This window comes from Borostomias antarcticus (genome assembly GCF_949987555.1).
Source record: "Borostomias antarcticus genome assembly, chromosome: 19".
NCBI classification, from domain to species: domain Eukaryota; kingdom Metazoa; phylum Chordata; class Actinopteri; order Stomiiformes; family Stomiidae; genus Borostomias; species Borostomias antarcticus.
In genome coordinates, this window is record NC_140252.1 from 20,134,778 (window position 1) to 20,142,277 (window position 7,500).

At 45.8% G+C, this 7,500-nt stretch overlaps 1 protein-coding gene across 1 annotated transcript in view; it reads left to right on the plus strand.

Moving 5' to 3' along the window:
* Positions 1 to 7,500, plus strand: part of epha6 (eph receptor A6) — a gene marked incomplete at both ends in the record, with an annotated part of 64,904 nt that overhangs the window by 42,647 nt on the left and 14,757 nt on the right. The window lies entirely within an intron of this gene.

Genomic DNA, 7,500 nt, shown 5'->3' on the forward strand with positions numbered 1-7,500 from the left:
GAACGATAAAGTTTGGGCTGTTTATTTCTGTCTTTTCTAGTTCGGTTTCAACCCCAACGTGTCCCCAGAGGGCAGTTGGTTTACAGCCAGCGAGCATAAAAACAACTTGCTGTAGCAAACATACAACAAATATAAAATCATCCCGAATCGTAATGACACCAAGAAAAAAACAGTTTTCTATTTATTTCTCAGAGCTTCATGACACAAAAAAACCCAACATTTTTCTGTTTACCTCTGTGAGCGCGTCCCTCTGAACCCGGTGACTCTGGAACTGTTTCCGAGCCAACGGTGCGGCAGGCATCTCGTCTCCTCCGGTGGGTGTTAAGCTGGCGGATGATGATGTCGTTAGCGGTGTAATTGGCAGGGATATCGCCTGGAGCTGAACTACCTCACCCTGCAGCTGCCTGTCTGCCTGCTCTCTCCATCTCTCTCTTCCTCTCCCTCTCTCTCCCTCCATCTCTCTCTCTCTCTCCCTCTCTCCCTCCGTCTCTCTCTCTCTCTCTCTTCCTCCTCACCTCTCCACAGATTTAGTGCCACCCGCTCTCACTCTATCTCTCTCTCTCTGGCTCTCTTTGTCTTTCTCTCTCTCTCCTCCATTCTCTCCCTCCTCTCTCTCTCTCTCTCTCTCTCTCTCTCTCTTCTGTCACTCCCCCTCCCTCTCTCTCCTGTTTTCTGTGTTTCTAACAGCTCTCTCTCTCTGTATCTCTCTCTCTGTGTATCTCTCTCTCTCCGTTAATGAGGCTGTAAGGCAGACTGTCTCTGGGTCAGCTCATGCTGTGTCCTCCTCCCTTAATTAGGCCTGTAGAGATGATCTGGGGTCAGTCTGTGTCAAGGAGCATGGGGGGTCTGTCTGTCTGTGTCAGGAGGGTCACTCTGACCTCAACTCTGCTGAACGGACACTTTACTTCTGCTATTATTACACTCTGGGTTTACCTCAGCGTGGCAGTTTGTGGCTGGTTCCGTATACTGTGGCTGGTAGCGTGTACTGTGGCTGGTAGCGTATACTGTGGCTGGTATCGTGTACTGTGGCTGGTATCGTATACTGTGGCTGGTATCGTATACTGTGGCTGGTAGCGTATACTGTGGCTGGTATCGTATACTGTGGCTGGTAGCGTATACTGTGGCTGGTATCGTATACTGTGGCTGGTACCGTATTCTGTGGCTGGTACCGTGTACTGTGGCTGGTATCGTATACTGTGGCTGGTAGCGTATACTGCGCCACACAAGGAGGTGGATGGGTTTGGGCCCAGCTGTGGCCCAGGAGTGGGTCATCCAGGTTCAGATGCAAAATCACATCTTGGTAACACTTTACAATAAGGGTACATTAATAAGCATTAGTTAATGCATTATTAAGCATGAAGTAACACTTAACTAATGTCTCTATTAACCATTTACTAATGTTACATTTACTAATGTTATTTATGTTAACTAAGGTTAACCCTAACCCTAACCCTAACCTTAACTAACATATTAATTAACATTAGTAACCTAACCTAACCCTAAATAAGCATTAGTTAACAGTTAACTAATGTTTTTTGTGACCCTTATTGTAAAGTGTGACCCAGATCTTTATTCGTCACATGGAAACGCACAATCACAGTGACATGTTACTGCCGGCTCTGTGCATGTGCTCAAAAGTTACAGATAATTACAATACACAATTTACATTACATTACATTACATTACATTACAGTCATTTAGCAGACGCTTTTATCCAAAGCGACTAACAATAATTGCATTTAACCCTTTTAACCCTGAAAATACAGTGACAACATTTTGAATATTAATTGGATTTTCCCTATAATACTAGAAAGCGCAGTTTCTCAGCTTTCAGCAAGTGTTGGAGTGAGGAATTTTTTAGATTTGTTAGATATTTTTTAAATATTATTAAATATTTGTTAGATATTTTTTAAAATGTTGCCGGTGACGTGGTCATATTAAAAGGGTTAACGCAGGAAAAGCCAATGTACTACTACTCACCAGAACTCACAAGTGCATCTCCTTTCTAAAACAAGTGACTAAGAGCATAATCTAGTGCTGAAGGCAAAGTGCAAGAATAGCAATCTAATATACTATAGGTGCTTAAGAGGGAGGATCCTGGTAGTACTTTACCAATTACACAGGAACTACAATCTATACAATATAAGCTAAAGATACGATGCCGGTGTGGATGTGTTATGTGCATGCTATAAATATGGATGCATGCAGGGGTGAATGGATGACATTGCCAGACGCTATGTACTGTAAGTGCAGTTAATTGACCGTTTACTGTACAGAGTTGAGACGTCTGTCGTTGCCCGTTTACACTGAGGTTTTGGATATTCAGATGAAAGAGAGGCTAAGCTTCGATATGACGCACACACACTAGCTTAGCGCTTGGTATGCATAACCAACACAACCTTTCCACGGATTAAGCAGGAATAAAGGTTTCGTTATTCGAGCGCAATTCCCATGAAACCCGGCGGCAGTTGGTTGAAATAAGGGAGGTGTTTTAATTGACGGCGGGTTGGCGGGTTCTCGGCTGACGTCGACGGCGTTGGAACAACACGAGAGCGCGGTGGAGAGCAACGCACGGGGCGGGGCGCGGGGGGATGGTTCTCATGTACATGTTCTCCCGGGAGACTGCGGGGGAACGTTGGGGTTTCGTTTCCCAGGCTGGGAGGGCTGGGATTGACTTGTCAAAGCGGAGCTGTCAACCGAGGCTGAGTCTGCTAGCGCTGTTACTGAGACGTCAGGAAGCCCACGCTCATTACCACACAGCCCGGGAGGCAGGGAGGCTCACACACACACACACACACACACACACACACACATACAGACACACACACACACACAGACAGAGACACACACACACACACACATACACACACACACACAGACAGAGACACACACACACACACACACACATACACACACACACATATACATACACACACACACACAAAGCCACACACACACACACATACACACAGGCACACACAGACAGAGACACACACACACACACACACACACGCACACACACATACAGACACACACAGATAGACACACAGACAGACACACACACACACACACACACATACACACAGGCACACACAGACAGAGACAGAGACACACACACACACAGACAGAGACACACACACACACACAGACACATACAGACACACAAACAGACACACACACACACTCAGACTCACACACATGCACGCACAGACACACACACACAGACACACACACACACACACACACCCGCAAATAGAGATGCTGCAGTGTGTCTGGCACCTGGCAGTGTGAATGGGCTCCTTCAGTGGGAAAGTTTTGCTCGTGTAACTGTGACTCCAGAAGTGGTTCAGAGAGAGACAGGTCACGCCAGGCCTTGAGCAGCAGGTGGCAGGAAGACTGACGGATTATTCAACATGGATACCGTCGATCATAGAGACGTTTAAAATTAGATTTCCACTGAAAACATTAGGGACGTTTTTTGTTTTTTTTGACACTCGTCATTTTGCAATTTGAATATTAACACCCCGTTAATACTTTTAATTATGTTAATTTATTCATACAGAACTCCTAATGCATTCTCCTCCCCTGTTGCTTGTCTGCGGTCTGAAAATATTAATATCCCTTCACTTTTTCCACATTTTTTTATGTTACAGCCTTATTCCAAAATGGATTAAATTCTTTTTTTTTCCCTCAAAATTCTACACACAATACCCCATAATGACAAAGTGAAAAAACTTTTTTTTGTGTGCAAATTTACTAAAAATAAAAACTCAAATATCACATGTGCATGTATTCACACCCTTAACTCAATACTTTGTTGAAGCACCTTTGGCAGCAATTACAGCCTCCAGTCTTCTTGAGTATGATGCTACAAGCCTGGCTCACCTATTCACCTCACCCAATCATCCAGCATATTTGAGCAGTTTCTCCCATTCTTCTCTGCAGATTCTCTCAAGCTCCATCAGACTGGAGGGGAGTGTCGGTCAGCCATTTTCAGATCTCTCCAGAGATGTTGTTCTAGAGTTTTGAGGGGGAAAATTAATTTAATCCATTTTGGAATAAGGCTGTAACATAAAAAAAAAATGTGGAAAAAAGTAAAGGGATATGAATACTTTCCAAATGCACTGAGTTGTCTTTTTCGTTTGTCTGCAAAGCCCCTGCCTTCAGTTACTGTACGTTCAAATATAGAGTCAGACAATGAGATTACAATACATAAAGAGTGGTTTATCATTAAATCACAGAAATAATATATAATATGAAAATTGTTAAGTCCAGTGTGCAGTAAGTGCTCTGTTAAGCATGTAGGTAATGGGCTTTTATCCAGGAGATCTTTTAAAAAGCTGCCCGATGGCTATGGACATCCCACCCACTGTCAAGAGCAGCGGGACTCGACGCATTATAGAAATATTGTAGATTTTTCTACTAGTATTCTATATTCGAGATGATTTTAGGGTTTTTAATTAGCATGCTGTATAAGAGTGTAGTGGGACTTGGTGGGGGGGTGCAATTGTGAAGCATCTGCAAAAGTAGATCCCTTTGTACGTGATCCATTTAAATTCTACTTTCGGGGTTGCCCTTAATCTAGTGTTAGTGATTATCCCCTGGAAGAGATACTCTGCGATGCTCGGTGCTGCCGTTCCGTCTGTGTCTCCTGGTCTTCCTCGTGTTCTGGGTCCATTCTGCCCTCCTCATCTTCAGCTCTGGGAATAAGGCCAGAGTCTATTTATATGAGGGGATACTGGGGGAGATACTCTCCTGAGAGTCTCTCTGCTCCCGCTCTCCCTCACAGGTTCCTGCCCAAGGTGCATACGCTGGGGAGAACACGCACACACACGCACGCACGCACACACACGCACACACACACACACAGAGACATACACGCAGAGACATACACACACATACACGCACACACACACGCGCACATACACACATGGGAGAACGCACGCGCACAGCCGCACACACACACACACAAAGTATATAGTACATGCTCGCCTGTGTGTGTGTGTGTGTGTGTGTGTGTGTGTGTGTGTGTGTGTGTGTGTGTGTGTGTGTGTGTGTGTGTGTGCATGCATATGATGGAGTGTCTGGGACTCGGGGAGAGCAGGGCTACCAATCAGACTCTTAGCCATCCAACAGTCCTCCGTGCGCCGCCAACTCCTCACCCGACCCAATCATCCAAAGATTCAAGTTCCACATTCTCTGAGTCAAAATCAATCGATTCCCCAGAGTCGAGTCTCTTGTAGTTCAGATGATGGGTGGATATTCTCCGTGCCGATAGGTACTCCATCGTTCAGCCTTGGCCTGGCACACACACACACTCGCCATTGATCTGTCCACCGTCAGAGTCAATGCAAAAGCCTTTAAGCTGAAGGGGGAGCTAATTGGGATTCATATGCAGGTCAAGGCCGCAGTAATGGGTTTGCATTAGGCGGCCTATAGGCTGGAACGAGCTCATCGAACCATCCGGCCACTCCACTGCTGACTGGGGAGGAGAGGAGGAGAGCTAAAGAGGTCTATTCATGAGGTTGTTTTGTGTTGAATTGTTTGTATGTTATGTTATGTTATGTTATGTTATGTTATGTTATGTTATGTTATGTTGTGGTATGGTATGTTATGTTATGTTATGGTATGTTGTGGTATGGTATGGTATGTTATGTTATGGTATGGTTATGTATGTTATGGTATGTTATGGTATGTTATGGTATGGTATGTTATGTTATGTTATGGTATGGTATGGTATGTTATGTTATGTTATGGTATGTTATGGTATGTTATGTTATGGTATGGTATGTTATGGTATGTTATGTTATGTTATGGTATGTTATGGTATGGTATGGTATGGTATAGTATGGTATGGTATGGTATGTTATGGTATGTTATGTTATGGTATGGTATGTATGTTATGATATATTGTAATGTAGAGAAGCCCAGCCACTATAGACCATCTCAAGGAACGTTCACATTCAAAACAATAACACCACTTTGGTCCATCTCAACATCCGGTTTGCCGTGACGATAACACAGTCAAGTTAGCTAATGTTAGTGGCGGTAGCTACTAGTTAGCGGCGGTAGCTAGCTAACGTTCAAAATGACAAGCAGCTTTTTAGCCACTCAAGGACAGAACAGTCGAGATATGTAAATAATAATCCCACCACCCAACAACAAGGTCCCAAAGTTCATTTTGACATTTTGAAAAAGTTGTGACTTTGTTTTGTTTTTTGCCATATCAGCGTTAGTACCTTAGTAAGCAGAAATCCCATTGACGGGGTCTTTTATGAGCCCTTCTGCATGCCTGGCCTGGTGCTTAGGCTGAGTGGGGTTTTGGTGATGGACGGAGGTGTTGTTTTTAATCTACTCGTTATTAGAGAGAAGCTTCAAATGGGTGAAATTATTTAGGAGAGTCCATTAGCTCGCTAGACCATTATAGCCCTGTACCTAGAATACTGCCCTCCTCTCTCCCTCTCTCCCTCCTCCTCTCTCTCCTCTCTCTGTCTCTCCTCTCTCCCTCTCTCCCTCCTCCTCTCTCCCTCTCTCCTTCCTCCTCTCTCTCCTCCCTCTCCTCTCTCTGTCTCTCCTCTCTCGCTCTCTCCTTCCTCTCCTCTCTGTCTCTCCTCTCCCTCTCTCCCTCCTCCTCTCTCCCCTCTCCCTCTCTCCCTCCTCCTCTCTCCCCTCCCTCTCCTCTCTCTGTCTCTCCCTCTCTCCCTCCTCCTCTCTCTCCTCCCTCTCCTCTCTCTGTCTCTCCTCTCTCCCTCTCTCCCTCCTCCTCTCTCTCCTCCCTCTCCTCTCTCTGTCTCTCCTCTCTCCCTCTCTCCTTCCTCCTCTCTCTCCTCCCTCTCCTCTCTCTGTCTCTCCTCTCTCGCTCTCTCCTTCCTCTCCTCTCTGTCTCTCCTCTCCCTCTCTCCATCCTCTCCTCTCTCCCGCCTCTCCTCTCTCCCTCCATCATTTTCACATATGCCTCCCTCTCTCACGCACCCTCATCTCCTCCCCCTCTTCCCTCCCTCTATCACCCCTCTCTCTCTCTGTCTCTCTCTTCCCTCCCTCCCCCCCATCTCTCTCTCTCTCTCTCTCTCTCTCACGCTTCTCCTACTTTTTGTATCTCTCTTCCCCTCAGCCCCTCCCTCTGTCCTCTTCTCCATTCTCCTCTCTCCCTCCCTCTCTCCCTCTCTTCCTCCCTCCCTCTCCCCCTCCACCCCCTCCTCTTTCAAGGCCCAGATTAGCATAGCAGTATTAACAGTAAGAGAGTCATTACTCTAACACAGCCTGTTATTACCCTGGCGGCAGTTCAGATAGCTATGTCCTGAGTGAATATTTACCAAGGGAAATTCAATCAACGTCTAGCCACACGCGCACACACACACACACACACACACACACAGCACACAGCACATCAACCCATACAAACAGCACACATGCACACACACACACATATGCTCGCACACACACACATGCGCACACATCATCTCATACACACAGCACACACACGAGCGCGCACATACACAC